The sequence below is a fragment of the Nerophis lumbriciformis genome, linkage group LG22 (genome assembly GCF_033978685.3).
Source record: "Nerophis lumbriciformis linkage group LG22, RoL_Nlum_v2.1, whole genome shotgun sequence".
Lineage (NCBI taxonomy): Eukaryota > Metazoa > Chordata > Actinopteri > Syngnathiformes > Syngnathidae > Nerophis > Nerophis lumbriciformis.
In genome coordinates, this window is record NC_084569.2 from 23,873,565 (window position 1) to 23,893,562 (window position 19,998).

Below are 19,998 nucleotides of genomic sequence, written 5' to 3' on the forward strand. Positions count from 1 at the left end.
ACAAACACATAACACTCATCTACTCATTGTTGAGTTAAGGGTTGAATTGTCCATCCTTGTTCTATTCTCTGTCACTATTTTTCTAACTATGCTGAACACCCTCTCTGATGATGCATTCTGCTTCGTCTCCTTGTTGTGTGCGCAGTTGTGCACTGCACTCTCTAAAAGCCCTAGATGTTATTGTCATATATGCATGTACAGTAGATGGCAGTATTGTCCTGTTTAAGAGTGTCACAACATTGCTGTTTACGGCAGACAAACTGCTTTACGGTAGATGAAAACGTGACTGCTGTTGTTGTGTGTTGTTACCGCGCAGGGAGGACGTTAATGAAACTGCCTAACAATAAACCCACATAAGAAACCAGGAACTCGCCCTCGATCATTCTACAGTTATAACGTGATTGGGCAGGCACGCTGTTTATATTGTGGGAAAGCGGACGTGAAAACAGGCTGTCGACACGTCACTCAGGTCCGCATGGAGCTGGAAGGGGCGTGGCCTCCAGCCACAGAACACTATACCGTGTTCTGTGGTTACTTTTTGGTTGGCCAACGGCTTACGTTGTCTTGCGCACACTGACGGCAACTGTGGGAGTCTTTTTTTTTTAATCTTTTTTTTTCATAAACCTTTATTTATACATTTCAACATTTACAAATCAGTTGAAAATAATAATCAAAGTAAATTCAAAAACAGTACAAAAGCATTGCCAGGGGGTTGTAAATTCAAAGTAACTAAAATAGAATACAATATATATACCCACACAGCAAAAAGACTCCGTGGCGGATCCCCCGCGGAGGTATTGCGCTTTCCGGAACGGACCCGTATCTGAGTCCACTTGCTCTCAGGAACGGATCCGCCACGGAGGCGGGTCACGGACCCGCCGTGGCTCCAAGCTGGATCCGCTCCGCATCGCCGCGGACCAGCAACAGACTCATAAAAACCCTCGCTCATCTGGCCCGGGTCCGTTTAGGACCCGTTTATCTTATTTTCAAAATCCCTTCTGTTCTTGCTGTAGGATAAAATAGGAAACTAACACTATCACTATAGGCCCTACTACAGCAATATAGGCTTAAATATGCATTGCCTTGTATTTTTAAACTAAAAATATTGTCAATAGGCAGAAACAGAAGATGGTCAATACACTCTATAAACTAAATATATAATATATAAATATATATATAAATAGTAAATATAGTAAATATAAATATTTAATCTATTAGGCTACAACTTAAACGAAATGCTGCTCCATGCACAGCTAACATATCAGAAAATGAATAACTGGTGAATGACAAGAAGTTCAAAAAAAGGTTGTTTATTGATAAATTTCTATTCCTCCTGATCGTCTCCTCGCTGCCCGATCCGCCGCCAGGTTGAACCACCTGATCGCGTGTTTGGTGACCTCAGCTTCCGTGGCTGACCTTGTCACCACATTTTTTCTCACAGCACCTGTAATCAAACAAGATTACAAGACAGATACGTTTATGTTTATGGTATGTAGCATCCAAAGCCAAGTATGCTTAAGTAGTGAGTCTTATTCTGCGTTGTGTAATTTTTAAAAATAAAAGACACTTCACCATGCCGTCGGTTCAGTATTTATTGGAAACCTGTGTTGGAAACACGAAACACACACACACAGGTCTCAACTTTCTGGCGGAGTGATATCTGCTCCTTCTCATTCAAAAGTCCGAAGGAAGAGGAAGTAACATTCATTCATTCATATAAAAATAATAATAAATTAAATTACATAAACAAAAACGTTTTCTCACAAAATAATAATAATGCACAAATCCACATACCTGTGTTGGAAACACGAAACACACACACACAGGTCTCAACTTTCTGGCGGAGTGATATCTGCTCCTGTGTGATGTAAATACCATGCGTAAATACTACCAAACAATTCACACAGTCGACGCTCTACGTCTAAATAATCGAAATTGTGCATAAAAATTACTCAAAACAACACATCACTTGTACCCACAACAATATTGGGTTAACTTTTCAAGTATCTAGGAACGTTTAGGAAGAATATTTACAATATGAAGAAACACAGAGCAGTGAAGAACTATTACCTTCTCATTCAAAAGTCCGAAGGAAGAGGAAGTAAAGCAATCGAAAAAACAGCAAAGACACTTCCCGCACCGGACATCTGGTTCTTCAAAATAAAAGCGTTACTTCAAAATAAATAACACCCTGTCTAGTTCATAATATAGCGCAACAACATCACACTATTACACTTACACACATACTTGCCAACCCTCCCGGATTTGCCTGGAGACTCCCGAAATTCAGCGCCTCTCCCGAAAACCTCCCGGGACAAATTTTCTCCCGAAAATCTCCCGAAATTCAATCACACAATATAAACAAGCATACCTGCCCAATCACGTTATAACTGTAGAATGATAGAGGGCGAGTTCTTGGTTTCTTTTGTGGGTTTATTGTTAGGCAGTTTCATTAACGTCCTCCCAGCGCGGCAACAACACACAACAACAGCATTTCGTCTACCATAAAGCAGTTCGTCTGCCGTAAACAGCAATGTTGTGACACTCTTAAACAGGACAATACTGCCATCTAGTGCATTTGATGAAAGCACTTTTTGCGTGCCACAAAGCAATGCATCATCAGTGAGGGCATTCAGCATGGTTAGAAAAATAGTGACAGGACAAGGATGGACAATTCAACCCTTAACTCAACAATGAGTAGATGAGTGTTATGTGTGTGTATATGTGTAAATAAATGAACACTGAAATTCACGTATTTCTTTTATTTATATATATATATATATATATATATATATATATATATATATATATATATATATATATATATATATATATATATATATATATGAAATACTTGACTTAGTATTTCTTATATATATATATATATATGTATATATATATATATATGAAATACTTGACTTAGTATTTCTTATATATATATATATATATATATATATATATATATATATATATATATATATATATATATGAAATACTTTACTTAGTATTTCTTATATATATATATATATATATATATATATATATATATATATATATATATATATATATATATATATATATATATATATATATATATATATATATATAATACTTGACTTGGTGAATCCTAGCTGTAAATATACTCCTCCCCTCTTAACATTTTAACAAACCAGAAAGTATCTTACTTGATTAAGCGAACGCAGAAGGAGCAATCGTAGGCAAAAATCCAGGCAATCCAGGTAATAGATTATGCTGCAAAACACACAAAATAGAAGATGGGACCAAGTTCCATACAGTAGCATAAGAAATTATGAACAGGCGCAAAATACATTAGTTGTCTGAACTGACGTAAACAGTGATTAAAATAGTTAATTTCTAATTCATTCATTTTAATTATGAAGATTGCAGATAGACACTTTACATTATACATTATTAATGTAACAGTCACTGTTCTGCGTTGCGTCTTTTATAGTGATGCACACAGGAGTTGAGTCGTGGAGGATTTATTCACCTTTTCTTTGTTTTGTGCTCACTCAACTCAATTATTTATTCTTACATGTGGAAATAATAATAATAATAATAATAATAATAATAATAATAATAATAATAGGTAAATAAAGCATAAAATAGTCTCTGATAAATTAATTAAATAAAAAACAGTATATAAAATATATACATCAGCGAATAACAAAAATACATATTAAGAAAAAGGATCCTTAATATGTGCAGCAATATACCTCATTTTCCCCACTCACATCAAGTCATTTTATATTTTTTTCTACAATTAACTATGCCAAAAATCTCATAACAGACATACCTTTTTTTTGAATGGAAACAAAAACAGGGCGGCACACTAGTCCACAGTAAACAGGATCTCTCTCCACTCAAGAATAAAGAAAGAAATAATACACACTCATTAATGTCACAGCGGCACATAAGATGACACAGAGTTTTTGGCCTGTGCGCAAACTCACGAGACCAGGAAACACCTTAATAACTGCCGCTCGCATTAAGCTTACCCATGTGAATTAGCTTAATGCTAGCGGCAGCATTTAGCAGAGGTTGGACCAAGTCATTGCTTTGCAAGTCACAAGTAAGTCTCAAGTCTTTGCCCTCAAGTCTCGAGTCAAGTCCCGAGTCAAGCAGGCAAGTCCCGAGTCAAGTCCAAAGTCAAGACTGGAAAGTCTCAAGTCAAGTCCCAAGTCCTGCATTTTGAGTTTCGAGTCCTTTCAGGTCCTTTTAACCACAGACTAATATATTTACACAGATTGTGTATGCTTTTAAAACGCTGTATTTATTTATTAAAACAAGGGCATTTGAAATTGCAGGAAAAAAAATAGTGCTAACATTGCACTTCATAATTGCACTATTAACCAGTCATTTTAAACATTTAAGTAATTATTTTACAGAATAAACACATTTGAAAAAACAAGTGCAACTGTACTTATTTGCACAAAAGTGTTAACATTGTATTTCCATGGCATATTGCATTGTAACTAGTTCCACAGCAGTTTCTATCCTGTTCTTACCTTATCTCATTGACCTCATCTCATACTGTATGTGTGTTTATGTATGCGTACACATGAAAAACATAAAAAATACATGAACATAACAATGAACAGAGTTGTACTTTTTAGATGTCAGGGCCCTATGCAATATGTACACATATTCTTAATATAGTATACATTTTAACTGACCTTTATTTGACTATATTTGTCTTTTTGTAGGTGGCTAAAATACGCTGTGCTGCTGACCGCTGTCTAACGTTACGTTACTGTGTGTGATACATTGACTAACGTAACGTTACGTGTAGGTACCTTATGCAACCCTGCTTAAAAAAAATCACTTGACAAAAAGTATGAATAAGGTAGCGAACTGCAGTGGACGCAACATATTGCAGTGTTTGCAATAACATTATAACCATAGACATCTTGTAAGTAGACGCAGCATTGGTTGCTGTGACGCGAGCAATTTGGCCGCCATCTTGAAGTGGTGATGAGGAGCTGGCGAGCAGCCTAAACTGACAGTGGACAGGTAGAAAACAAAGATGTCGGGCTGGTGTTCAGCGTTTTCCTGCTCAAATGAGCAGACTGTTGAAAATAGGGATCGGGGGATTACTTTTCACAAATAAGATTTAACATTAACGTACTATTGGTTGTATTTAATGAAAATAATATTACTACAGAGTTGAGAAGGGGCAAAGATCTTCAATATTTGTATGTGAAAATCACAAAGAAATCTTCTGGGGGAGGATGACCCTCCTACAGGGGTTTGGTTTACAAACTTTCAGCCCCACCTAAAACAAAATTCACCAGCTGCCACTGATTATGATGCATTCTTATTTTAGGCAAAATATAAGACAATACTTTCTTAACAGTATAATTGTAACCAGGAATAAGTCTTCAAGTAACAATATTCAAATACTAACATTGTTGGGTAAGACAGCATTTGGTTTTATTCTGAATCCAGTGAAACAGATTGGTGGTTTTAGCTGATATAAAGACTTTCAGGTGTTTATATATGTTTAGTATTTGGCAGACGCTTTTATCCAAAGCGACATACATAAAAAATACATATAAAACAATCAGTGTAAACATGATCATTTAAGGGCAGAATGTAATACAAAATATCTGTTGGAGCCAAATTTCCTTATTTGTTTATATTGTTTTTATTTTATTTTCTGTAATTGATTGTTGGGTTCAGCATGTTTACTTTCCTTTTCGGCAGATTGCTCCACCCACTTCCTGTTAAGAACCAGGAAGTGTTGACAGGGAGGGGACTGTTGCTATGGTGCGGTTACCATGGTAGCCTCCATAAATTGGGTTCAGGTGTGAGCATGGGCAGGGCGATTGGAGGACAAACAGTTTTCGACCGTGTCGTGTCGTGGCGTGTCGTGTGGTGTCGTGTCGAGACGTGTCGTGTCATGTGGTGACAATGCTGTTATAATGTACCATTCAAGGTTAGCATACTTTGTTATACAACTTACATTTGATTTAATTTAGATAGCTTGTAATAAACGGATTGTCATATCCAAACACAGTTCTACAGTACTGGACATTCTATCATTTACACGCGTCAAACTGGTCAACACAGTCGCCCTCGGTACCAGCCCAAAGGTAAGGGCTGTACATTAAGTCGAAAACTTTAGTCTTCGTTTTGGAAAAGGACTAAGTTTGAATGTCAGTAAGACACACAGTGGACACTTCATTAGGAACAGGAAGTAATTAGATTGCATCAGCCCAAAGTGTGTGCACCTGGAGCGCACGCTGGGACGGTGTTCAGCCACAAGCCCGTTCGTGGGTGAGGTTTGGTTTGAACAAATGCAAATGAATAATTGCGGGTTTAGATTTTTGGTGTTTTGACTGCATTAACAAGGTTTCCATATATTTGATCTGATTTTGAATTGTGGGTTGGGTACAATCATGGATCCTGGAAAAGGCAAACATGATGCTTGGGAAATGCATGATCATGCGTTAACGGAGGAGTTAAAGTTAACGCATTCAATTGGTGACACAATCAAAGGTCAAATGGAACCCTCACAGACTGAATTGTCAGAAATGACTGAAAATCAGTCACAGCCTGCAGAGATGGAAAATCAGGTGGACACAAATCAAACATCTGTTGTTAAAAAACGCACAGTGAAAATGACACCAAAAGCCCTAATGGAGAGAATTGAAACACTTAAGAAGGAGAGAAGATCCAAATTAAACAAGGCAAGCAACATGCAGAAACATACCTGAAATCACAAGGTAAACCCAAATTCCAAGGTAGCAGTTTTGCCACAACTATTAATATCGAAACCCCTCAAGCGGAAGAGCAAGCCAGATACAAACCTGCTCCAAAGCAAAGTGCATCTGCTCGTACCACAAATACCTGTGTTTGTTGCTCTAATAATCATGCTCTTGACCAGTGTCCTCAGTTGGAGGAGAAGACCCGTGGGGAAAAGATAACTTTCATAAGACAGAAAGGAATCTGTTTTGGGTGTCTTCATGTTGGACATCTTAGCAGGCATTGTGATAAGCACTTGACCTGCAAGATATGCAAGCAAAACCATCCAAGTCTGCTTCATATTGGTCAGAAGGAAAGAGCAAGCAACATAATTCCAAACCATAATAAGGCAAGGGGAATATCTGTGAGCAGTGCACAAGTATCTCTGCAAACATATGGACAAACGGGGTCTGGAAATGGAATTCTGTCAATTCTGCCTGTACAGATAAAGTCCAGCAAAGGACACACAGTCATAAAAACCTATGCATTCCTGGATCCGGGCAGCACAGATACATTTTGTTCTGAAAGCTTGATGACAAAGCTCAACTTGAAAGGAAGAAAAATTAAAATCAATCTCTTAACCATGGGCCCAAAATCATCAGTTTCCAGTTACAAGATTTCAAGCCTCACTGGGCAACAGTTCTACGACCTTCCCAAGGTCTACACCCAAAAAAGGATGCCCGTAACTACAAACAACCTCATCAATGAAGAGGAGTTGGCTAAATGGCCATACTTGGATGGCGTCACTCTTCCTTGTGTTCAAGCCGATGTAGAGCTAGTGATTGGTACCAATGCGTCTAAATTGCTTGAACCCTGGGAAGTGGTCAACAGTCATGGAAATGGACCGTATGCCGTTAAGACCCTATTGGGGTGGGTCATTAATGGCCTTCCTGATTACAGTAAGAAGAGGAGTAAGATTGGCTGCTCCACTACTGCTGTTAACAGAATCTCCAAAACAAAGCAAGAGGAGCTACTACACAATCAATACAACCATGATTTACACGACAGGTCATCAGAAGACATTTCTAGAGATGACATTAAGTTCATGAAGGTCATGACTAAAACGTGCAAGCTTCAAGATGGACACTACACTTTGGAACTTCCCCTTTAAAAAGGATGATGTGTCTCTGACCAACAATCAGTGCGCTACTTGGAGCGCATACTTGGCCGGAAAAGGAGGGAAAGATGCAAGATTTGTGATGTCACACAATGGCGGTACAATAATACCACTCAAAATCCTGCAGACAAAGTCTCAAACAAAGATGGAGACAAGTATAATACATCTCTGACCTATTCTGGAAACACTGGTTAAGAGAGTACTTACCTTTGCTTTGGGCAGTGGGCAGTTTGGTTACTGCACGGGCTCTGACGACCCCGCCCTCCATGAGTCACCGCTGCCTTGCGGGCAGGTCTTGGTTGACCAAAGGCTAGGGGATGGACAACCCCGACAGAAAACCCCAGGTCACCCTTGGGCAAGGTGTAGCACCTGGTAGCCTCCCTCCTCAGGGTTACGACGTGTTTACCGCTGCCTTGTGGTTAAGGTCTTGGTTGACCAAAGGCTAGGGGATGGACAACCCCGACAGAAAACCCCAGGTCACCCTTGGGAAAGGTGTAGCACCTGGTAGCCTCCCTCCTCAGGGTTACGACGTGTTTACCACTGCCTTGTGGTTAAGGTCTTGGTTGACCAAAGGCTAAGGGAGTAAACCCCGAAGACAAATCACGGCTTCTGGGTGAGGCTGGACATCCTGGCAGTTTTCAATCATGCTACTGTCACAAGGTCTGTGGTGGACCATGCCAGTCAGAGCATAGCGACATACTCTACACAAGAGCAGAGATAGACAAACCTATCCTCTAGTCAGTCGCTGCAACGAGTCGTGGAATCAGTCTGTCTCGGCCTGGCCTTGCCGCTGAGAAACCTCGATTCGCCAAGTATGTGCTGTTAGTCCCGCAAAAGCTAGCAGTACTTGAAACCTCTTGCAAGCAGTTTCATGAAAATGGTCAGGAGAAATAGATTCCATACCGGCTCGGACGTTGCCCGGGTTACCAAGGTCCGCGCTGATCTGTTCACACTCCGGCAGACAGTGGAAAGTGAGTCAGGAGAAAGACAAAGACAAAGACGAAGAACAAAAGGAAGAGAAACCAGTAAGAGTATATCGACAACATTGTGCTTAGCAGAGTGGAATGTACGCACTCTGATGGACAGAATATCAACTGAGCGCCCAGAACGTCAGACCACACTTGTAGCTCTAGAGCTGGCTAAGTATAATATAGACATTGCCGCACTCAGTGAGACTAGATTACCTGGTTACAACTCTCTGGAAGATCAGGGATATGTATTCTTCTGGAGTGGGAAGGCTGCTGACGACAGGCGAGAGGCAGGAGTTGGACTCGCAGTCCGGAAGGAAATAGCCACCATGCTGGACCAAGATCCCATACCGATTAGCGACAGGATTATGACAATGAGGCTCCCACTACAGAAGAAGCTGTATGCCACTTTCATCAGTGTGTATGCCCCTACTATGACAAATCCAGTAGAGGCAAAAGAGCTGTTCTGCAGTGATCTCCGTGAGACTATAAAATCTGTCCCAACAGATGACAGACTGATCCTAGTGGGTGATTTCAACGCCAGAGTCGGCTCAGACAACAAGAAATGGAAAGGCGTCCTCGGTAGCCATGGGGTCGGCAGGTGCAACACAAATGGAGAATTCTTGCTCGCACTATGTTCAGAACATAGCCTTGTTATAACTAACACCGTATTCAAGCACAAAGAATCACACAAGAAGACCTGGATGCATCCAAGATCCAAACACTGGCATCTGCTGGACTACACCATAGTGAGACAACGGGACCTGAGAGAAGTGCTGGACACCAGAGCAATGAGAGGCGCTGACTGTGGCACGAATCATGTAATGTTGAGAACGAAACTGAAGCTTTACAGGCGGAAGTATTGTCACAAGACAGGGACAAAACCCCCACGCAAGCTGGATACTGGTGCACTGAGAGTTCATGAGAAGAGAGTAGAGCTGGCTGAGGAAATTAATTGTAGTTTGCGAGAATGGGACAGGACGACAGCAGGGTTAGACTTTAATGAGAAATGGGTTGCAATGAGGGAAACTGTGTACAACACAGCCTGCAATATATTGGGCCACCCGAAGAGGAAACATCAGGATTGGTTCGATGTTCGGGATGAACATCTGCAGGAGTTGCTGGTAACCAGGAACAAAGCTAGGCAGGAGAGGCTGCAGTGCAACACAAGATCCAAAAAGCATGCTTACAGCAGAGCCCAAAGTGAACTACAGAGATACACCAGAGAAATGAAATCTGACTGGTGGGAAAGACAGGCAGAAGAGCTGCATTTTTCCGCCGACAGGAATGATATGAAAACCTTCTTCACAGGCCTGAGAGAAGTCTATGGCCCAACATCCAGAAGGTTGATCCAGCTGAAAGCACAAGACAGCGAGACAGTCCTGCAGGAAAAGGACAAGATCTTGGACAGATTTGCATATCATTTTGAGGAACTGCTGAACCACCCTGGATATTTAGCAGAGGAAGCTACGTATGCTATAGCACAGCGCCCGGTAGTAGAGAGCCTGGATGAGCCACCTGATATCTCCGAATTAACCAGAGCAATCAACACAATGCAGGAAGACAAAGCCCCAGGTCGTGACGGCATTCCAACTGAGGTGTGGAAGTCTGGGGGTGCCCAGTTGTTGACCTGTCTGCATAAGATGATCAAAGATATTTGGGCAACTCATCAGATACCCCAGGAGTGGAAGGATTCCAGCATTGTACCACTGTTCAAGAAAGGAGACAGAAGAGAGTGTGGGAATTATCGAGGCATCTCATTTTTAGCCATTGTCAGTCAAATATTCTCAAGAATGCTTCTGAATAGGTTGAATGAACAGATCTCGCCAGAGGTACTTCCAGAAACTCAATGTGGCTTCAGACAAGGAAGGAGCACAATGGACATGATCTTTTGTCTGAAACAAGTGCAGGAAAAGTGTATTGAGCAGAACATGCCGCTCTATGTGGTCTTCATTGACTTCAATCAATCAATCAATCAATGTTTATTTATATAGCCCTAAATCACAAGTGTCTCAAAGGGCTGCACAAGCCACAACGACATCCTCGGTATAGCCCACATAAGGGCAAGGAAAAACTCACCCCAGTGGGACGTCGATGTGAATGACTATGAGAAACCTTGGAGAGGACCCCTCTAGGGAGACCGAATGCAATGGATGTCGAGTGGGTCTAACATAATATTGTGAGAGTCCAGTCCATAGTGGATCCAGCATAACAGTAAGAGTCCAGTCCACAGTGGGGTCAGCAGGAAACCATCCCGAGCGGGGACGGGTCAGCAGCGCAGAGATGTTCCCAACCGATATACAGGCGAGCGGTCCACCCCGGGTCCCGACCCCGGACAGCCAGCACCCCATCCATGGCCACCGGATCTGTGTGTCTCCCCTTCCACAAGGGATAGGGGGGAGCAGAGGAGAAAAGAAAAGAAACGGCAGATCAACTGGTCTAAAAAAAAGGGGGGGCTATTCAAAGGCTAGAGTATACAAATGAGTTTTGAGATGGGACTTAAATGTTTCTACTGAGGTAGCATCTCTAACTGTTACCGGGGGGGCATTCCATAGTGCTGGAGCCCAAATAGAAAACGCTCTACAGCCCGCAGACTTTTTTTGGGCTCTGGGAATCACTAATAAGTCGGAGTTCTTTGAACGCAGATTTCTTGCCGGGACATATGGTACAATACAATCGGCAAGATAGGCTGGAGCTAGACCGTGTAGTATTTTATACGTAAGTAGTAAAACCTTAAAGTCACATCTTAAGTGCACAGGAAGCCAGTGCAGGTGAGCCAGTATAGGCGTAATATGATCAAACTTTCTTGTTCTTGTCAAAAGTCTAGCAGCCGCATTTTGTACCAACTGTAATCTTTTAATGCTAGGCATAGGGAGACCCGAAAATAATACGTTACAGTAATCGAGACGAGACGTAACGAATGCATGAATAATGATCTCAGCGTCGCTAGTGGACAAAATGGAACGGATTTTAGCGATATTATGGAGATGAAAGAAGGCCGTTTTAGTAACACTCTTAATGTGTGACTCAAAGGAGAGAGTTGGGTCGAAGATAATACCCAGATTCTTTACTGAGTCGCTTTGTGTAATTGTTTGGTTGTCAAATGTTAAGGTGGTATTATCAAATAAATGTCGGTGTTTAGCAGGACCGATAATCAGCATTTCTGTTTTCTTAGTGTTGAGTTGCAAGAAGTTAGCGGACATCCATTATTTAATTTCATTAAGACACGCCTCCAGCTGACTACAATCCGGCGTGTTGGTCAGCTTTAGGGGCATGTAGAGTTGGGTGTCATCAGCATAGCAATGAAAGCTAACACCGTATTTGCGTATGATGTCGCCTAGCGGCAACATGTAAATACTAAAGAGTGCAGGGCCAAGAACCGAACCTTGGGGGACTCCGCACGTTACCTTAACATAGTCCGAGGTCACATTGTTATGGGAGACGCACTGCATCCTGTCAGTAAGATAAGAGTTAAACCACGACAAGGCTAAGTCTGACATACCAATACGTGTTTTGATACGCTCTAATAAAATGTTATGATCGACGGTATCGAAAGCAGCGCTAAGATCAAGAAGCAGCAACATAGATGACGCATCAGAATCCATCGTTAGCAGTAGATCATTAGTCATTTTTGCGAGGGCTGTCTCCGTAGAGTGATTTGCCCTGAAACCGGATTGAAAAGGTTCACAGAGATTGTTAGACATTAAGTGTTCATTTAGCTGCTGTGTGACAATTTTTTCGAGGATTTTCTAGATAAACGGAAGGTGGGACACCGGCCGGTAGTTTACCATGAGGTCAGGATCGAGGTTAGGTCTTTTGAGCAAAGGATGAATAACCGCTTTTTTGAATGCTAGTGGAACAGTGCCAGAGGAAAGTGATAAGTTTATAATATTTAGCACTGATGGACCTAATAATACAAAAAGCTCCTTAATAAGTTTCCCAGGAAATGGGTCAAGTAAACATGTTGTTTGTTTTGTCCCATTGACACATCTTAACAATTCCTCTAGTGTTATTTCATCAAAGAGAGAGAAACTATTTTGGAGGGCGGTATCCTTCGTAGATACAGTCGTATCTGTGTTAATAGAACCCAGTTGTAGCTGCGATGCATTGTCTTTAATCTCCTTTCTAATGAGTTCAATTTTCTTATTAAAGAAATTCATAAAATCATCTGCTGAGTGGGTGGAGCTACTGGGAGGAGTCCCTTGTTGGGTTAGCGATGCTACTGTACTAAACAAAAATTTCGGATCATTTTTGTTGAGGTGGATGAGATTTGAGTAATATTTAGCTTTAGCTAGGGTAAGCATGTGTTTATAAGTTATTAAACTATCACTCCATGCTTGATGGAAAACCTCAAGTTTATTAGCGCGCCATTTGCGTTCCAGCTTTCTACATGATAATTTATGGGCTCTAGTTTCTTCTGTAAACCATGGGGGGTGCCTTTTAGGGGCTCTTTTAAGCTTTAGCGGTGCTATACTATCGATGGTGTCGCGTAGGGCGTCGTTAAAGTTGTTAGTAAGGTTATCAATAGAGCCGACATAATTTGGGAATGGTGCCATTACCGAAAGCAGTAGGCCAGCAAGAGTCATCGTTGTGGCAGCATTAATGTTGCGGCTGCTATAGTAGTTATTATTATTAGTTTGTTGACAATGAGTCAGAACTTCAAATTTTATAAGGTAATGATCGGACATTACTTCAGTAAAGCTTTCGACACGGTTTCAAGGCAAGGATTGTGGAAAGTTCTCAAGAAGTATGGATGTACAGACAAGTTTGTTGAGCTTATTGAGGCGCTTCATACGGACATGCAGGCAAATGTGGCACTGGGTGGATCTGTCTCGAAGGACTTCCCAGTCAGCAATGGAGTGAAGCAGGGCTGTGTTCTAGCACCAACCCTGTTCTCACTCTACCTATCAGCCATGCTCGAGGTTGCTTTCAAGGACACATCAAAGGGGGTCTACATCCGGACAAGAACAGATGCAGATCTGTTCAAGGTTGCTCACCTTCGAGCAAAGAGCAAGACAACAGTAAAGGTTGTGAGAGAATTGCTGTTTGCGGACGACAGTGCTATAGTTGCGCACAATGTAGAAGACATACAAGATCTTGTGAACAAGTTTGCAGCAACAGCTAGTCAGTTCAGTCTCAAAATAAACATCAAGAAGACGAAATGCTTGTACCAGCCACCCAAGTATGAGCCCACATCCTCCCTACCAGGGGAGGTCTGTGTCATGGGAGACCCACTTTTGCAATGCCGGACATTCAAGTACCTCGGAAGCACAGTGACAGAAAATGCCAAGCTTGATGATGAGATCAAACTGAGGATGGGGAGAGCGAGTGCTGTGTTTGGGAAATTAAGGGAAAGACTCTGGAACAACAGGCATGTCTCTATTTGCATCAAGTGCAAGGTGTACAGAGCAACTGTGCTAGCTACACTTTTGTACGGTGCTGAAACCTGGACCCTCTACAGGTTGCAAGTCAGAAAACTTCACGCCTACATGATGCGCCACCTTCGGACCATCATGGACATCTCCTGGAGAGACAAAATCCCGAACACAGAGGTCCTAAGTCGTGCTGGACTGCCATCGATGGATGACATCTTAACCCAAACAAACCTGAGATGGGTCGGGTATGTAGAGAGAATGAGTCACGAGCGGCTCCCTCGGCATCTGCTCTACTCACAGCTGGAGGAAGGGAAACGAAACAGAGGGAGGCCAAGGCTACGGTACAAGGACACCGTTAAACGGAATTTGAGGGAACTGAAGATCGACACTGCAACCTGGCAGCTGAAGGCAAAAGACCGGGCTGAGTGGAGGACTATGATCCGACCGAAATGAAACAGTCATTGTCGCGCCCGACAGACTGCTATGCTATGATGATACCTTTGCTACTGGAGCGGCAGAGGTGGAGCAAACAGAGAAGAAGTCTCATCCCAAATGACATTGTACTGATCGCAGACAATACTGCTCCACGTGGCTCTTGGTTACTTGGAAGAGTCATGGAGACTTATCCAGATAAAAAAGGATTGGTGCGTTCTGCTATAATCAAAACTGAAAAACTCTAACTCAAAGATGATTGTTATTTGTTTATATTTATGGCTCCATTGTTATTTATTTTGAATTGTTAATGGCATCCTGCCCTTCTCAATTGGGGGCCGGAGTGTTGGAGCCAAATTTCCTTATTTCCTTATTTGTTTATATTGTTTTTATTTTATTTTCTCTAATTGATTGTTGGGTTCAGCATGTTTACTTTCCTTTTCGGCAGATTGCTCCGCCCACTTCCTGTTAAGAACCAGGAAGTGTTGACAGGGAGAGGACTGTTGCTATGGTGCGGTTACCATGGTAGCCTCCATAAATTGGGTTCAGGTGTGAGCATGGGCAGGGCGATTGGAGGACAAACAGTTTTCGACCGTGTCATGTCGTGGCGTGTCGTGACGTGTCGTGTCATGTGGTGACAATGCTGTTATAATGTGCCATTCAAGGTTAGCATACTTTGTTATACAACTTACATTTGATTTAATTTAGATAGCTTGTAATAAACGGATTGTCATATCCAAACACAGTTCTACAGTACTGGACATTCTATCATTTACACGCGTCAAACTGGTCAACACAGTCGCCCTCGGTAACAGCCCAAAGGTAAGGGCTGTACAATATCAATACAAAGTGTCTAGACAGAATAAACTATTTTTTTCTTGAGGCCCCGCCTCACCTGCCATCATGGAAAGAAAAAAAATGTAAAAAAAAATAAAAAAAATTAAATTGTTATATGTATCCAGTGATTATACTATAAAGTTATTTTCCATTTAACTTCATCAGTTTTAGATTATTTTTATTCAAAATCGCTGAATTTTGACATTTGCTGTTCAAATACTGAGAAGAGACGGTGCGGTGATCAGCAGCCAGTTGAGGCACGTCACTCAATTGTGCCTCACCATGGATTGCGGACTCGGCTAACTGCTGGCCTGCTGTGCAGTGAGACCGTATTGCTATATGAACTATATTATACATTTCCATAGTTTAGTTAGCTGAGGTATATAATGTACAGTGTATTTTGTCAACAACTGTATGTGTGTAACGTATTTCTTGTGCTGAGCAATCATAAAACTGCTGCGAAGAAGCACTGTGTGAGGCTCGCGTAATCCCGCCTCCTGGTGCCGGTTAATGCACTTCCGCCGCAGACTGCACTCCCCGACGGGAGCGCCACACCAACCAAAGCCCACACCCAAACCCTCCACGTGCAAGACCGAATCCACTCAAAAAAAAGTCACTTAACAAGAAGCCAAAAAGTGCAAAAACAACATTGCTCGCGCATAATTGTTTCTCACTGGCGCGTTGTTTGACAACTCTTGTTCATTGGTTCTCCTGCAATTTGATGGATGGATGCTGTGTGATGAAAACAACGTAGATCTAATTTGATTGGCTATTGAACTGAGAGCACACACGCTGACAGGAACAACACGCTGATAGACACAGACGAAGAAAATAAAAAATACGGAGCGCTTATGGCGTCACATTAGTGCCAAAAATCCGAGCGCATAAAAACTGTTATCGCGCGCTGATTCTCCACTTCGTGCGTGCGCAACACCCTTTTGCGCGCGCGTGGTGCCTTTGTGCGCGTGCGCGGCGCCTTTTTGCGTGCGTGCGGTGCCTATGTGCGCGCGCCGTCTCGGTCTGTGCGCTCTCTGTGTACTCCTGGCATCTATCCTCGCGCTGTCATGTTTAGTTTAGGCACTTTCGGGGCAGGTATGCTTGGACGGCCTCTTCTTTCTGATTGGCCAGGCGCAAAATTGGGCGGGGCCAACTGCCTGAGGTAGGATGGCCGCCACGTTGCTCCTCCATTGACTGACAGCGCGGATGCAGCATCTAGTGTTTACATAAATCTTTGCCTTTCACTGTGATGACCCGCCATGCTATGCTTCTGATTGGTCATATGAAAAATGCTCAGAGCCAATCAGAGAGAAGGGGCCATCTCAGCATACACTGAGTGCCAAAACTAAAAATGACAGCGCGAGGAGAGATGCCAGGAGTACACAGAGAGCGCACAGACCGAGACGGCGCCTTTTTGCGTGCGCGCGGCATAACTGCCACTTTCAAAATGACAGTTATTTAAACATAACTCCTAAACCAAACATGCTCAATGGCTAATAATGCCTGGAGGACTGTATCTTTGTGAGTTTTACTGGAAACAAATAATTTGTAAGGTTTATAAAGACACAAGTTAGTTTTTTTTTACACAATATGATGGTATAACTTTTACACTAAATGTTAAGATTGTATATATCTGCGCTCTTACTCTGTGTAGCTTTGTTGTAGAGGTTGGATGTTGTAGCGCATGTTCTCCCCTTGGGGCGCTCTGGTGCTGTGTAGTGTTTAACACCGCAGCAGTTGTGTGTTCAACAGAAGAAGAGAATAAAGTATCCTCGGTGAGAGGACGTTGATGATCGGACTCGATGAAAGTGTTGTTCATGTGCACGCATAAAGAACTCCATTAAGCTCAAACACCTAACAGGTTATGGTGCCCAGGAACCCCAGTGATTCCAGCCACCTCAAGCAAACAAGGCGAGGTAGCGTTGAGTCGACGCACGGACAGAGAAGCTAAGAAAGTTTGCAGGTGTGGACTTGAGCTAACAGAGGAGAACTGCTTAACCAAGGATAAAGGTAATGCAAACGTGAAGTATTACACAGAGCATAAAAGGGACTTTAGCCAATAAAGTAGCGTGTACTCTCGAAGAAGAAGTAACCGCGAAGTATTACTGTCAAGAATTGGTCCTTGGGTTTTGTTTTTCCTGAAGGCAACGGAAAGTTGGCTTGGGCGAGACGGGAATGTAAGTACATGATTTAATATTAACACTCAAAAAAAGGGAACAAACAAAAGGCGCTCACAGTGGAGGTACAAAACTTGGCTATAAACACAAAACTTGCACAAAGGCAGAAATTATGAACAACAAAAAACACTAACTGTGGCATTAATAAACAAAAACTTACTTGGCATGGACTAAAGGAGCAGCATGAACGATGGACATGAAAACCAAGTGTCAGGAATGTGCAGAGCATAAATGTGGATGTCGCCAGAAAGACAAACTGAAAACAATGAACTTAAATACTACAGACATGATTAGTGAAAACAGGTGCGTGACTCAAAACGTGAAACAGGTGCGTGACGTGACAGGTGAAAACTAATGGTTGCTATGGTGACAAAACAAACAAAAGTGCACAAAAAGTCCAAAAACAAAACATGATCACACAGACATGACAATTACACGGAGCATAAAAGGGACTTTAGCCAATAAAGTAGCGTGTACTCTCGAAGAAAAGGAACCGCGGCAAAGTTTGAGCTAATTAGCATAGCATAGTGCTAAAGTGCGGAGCTTAAACAAATATGGCGGCTCATACTACTGGAGCAGTATCCCCGCAACTGTACTTTGATGGATCCGAAAGCAAGTATGACCTTTGGGAAGCAAGGTTTTTGGGACACTTATGTTGCAGGTCCCAAGTAGCCAGGACAAGCAGTCAGATAATAATGTCCTGTTATACAGGAGGAAATAAGCACACAGAACGTTTCAGTTGGTCACAGACTGGTCGCTCTCGTCAGAATTTATTAACAGAATTTACAAATCCACAATTCACTTAATTTCCCATATATTTTGTCACTTTGTATTATCATGTCAATGTCTTTTACTTTGTCTTCACCTCTATTTTCATCAAAACACTCAATAAACTATCATTAAACTGTTACTGTATCACTGGAGTTATAATTACCATAACAATACTGTATGCCTTTGCCATATATTTTCACATATCCACATCATCACTCCAAAACATACAATATAGTGCTCAATTAGACATTATTTCACTGTCTTGTCTTTCTCAGGAATATTCACCTTTAACTTAATGCACAATTTAGCAACATTCATTTAAATACTTTACTTTTCTTCATATTCTTCTTCTTATATAGCAGCTTTAAGTTACTGTACTTGAAATGTTCATTGACCATTCCTGAGAGCTTAACTTATATAACCATGTCTAAACATAACAAAATAGCATGTAAAACCTATTTCAGAACACACACATTATACAAATATACATATGAAATCAATAAGAAAACGGGAGCTCTAATTTGGGAGTCTGAATTAGGATCAGAAGTTCCTATATAAACATTGCGCACTCACGTCGCCATTTTGTATTGATTAATACAGCTGTGCACCGGATTCATTCACAAATACAAACTACAACTCACAAACACTTTAGAGTTAGGCTCCACCATCAGAATGTGTACTTAAACTTAGAAAAAAACATGGATTTTATTCAGTGAGTTGTTTTACCAAAACTAACCTGTTATACAGGAGGAAATAAGCACACAGAACGTTTCAGTTGGTCACAGACTGGTCGCTCTCGTCAGAATGACAAGACACTTCCGGTCTGTAGGTGATCGCATTCAATTGGGAAGAAACGCCCTGCTGCCCCCTACTGACCAATGTGAATATTGATAAATGTGGAATGACAGCTCCAAAAATGAATTCAAACCATAAAATAAAATAAATATATCAACACAAAAATGTGACACATTATGGGTGGGTCACACTTACATATTTTAAAGTTGAAAGACACTGTTCTAAATGAACCAGTAGGAGAAAAGCAAGCAGCAGCGGACAGAATAAAGAATCCAGACCGCTGGCACCAAAGCTGAATGAGCTTCGGGTCAACCTAAAGAGCTGCTTTGAATACCGGGAAACCAACATCATTGTGTTCACCGAGACGTGGCTTCACCAAGGCGTCCCGGATTCTCTGCTTGACCTGGATGGATTCTCACTCGTACGAGCTGACCGCTCTGATGCTTCCGGGAAGAGAAAAGAGGTTAGAGTCGGCGTGTATGTGAGTGACAAGTGGTGTAAACAGCTCACTGTGAAAAAAACCATATGCAGCCCCGACGTAGAACTGCTGTGTTTATCAATGAGACCTCACTACCTGCCTAGGGAGTTTGGCAACATCATCATAGCCTCTGTTTATATCCCACCCAGCGGCAATGCAGGCAGAGCTGCTGCGAGCATAGCAGAGTACGCACATGAACAGCTGCAGCGCACACCCGGAGCTCCTGTTTTTTTTTGGGTGACTTTAACCATTGTAAACTGGAGACTGCCTTGCCGGGCTTTGA

General features: G+C 41.9%; 1 long non-coding RNA gene across 1 annotated transcript; it reads right to left on the reverse strand.

Moving 5' to 3' along the window:
• Positions 1 to 1,294: 1,294 nt before the first annotated feature.
• On the reverse strand, positions 1,295 to 2,137 carry LOC133615042 (uncharacterized). Its single transcript, XR_009816675.2, has 2 exons — positions 1,573 to 2,137; positions 1,295 to 1,444 (listed from the first exon to the last, which is right to left on the reverse strand). It is a non-coding gene; the product is annotated as an uncharacterized lncRNA (long non-coding RNA).
• Positions 2,138 to 19,998: the final 17,861 nt, after the last annotated feature.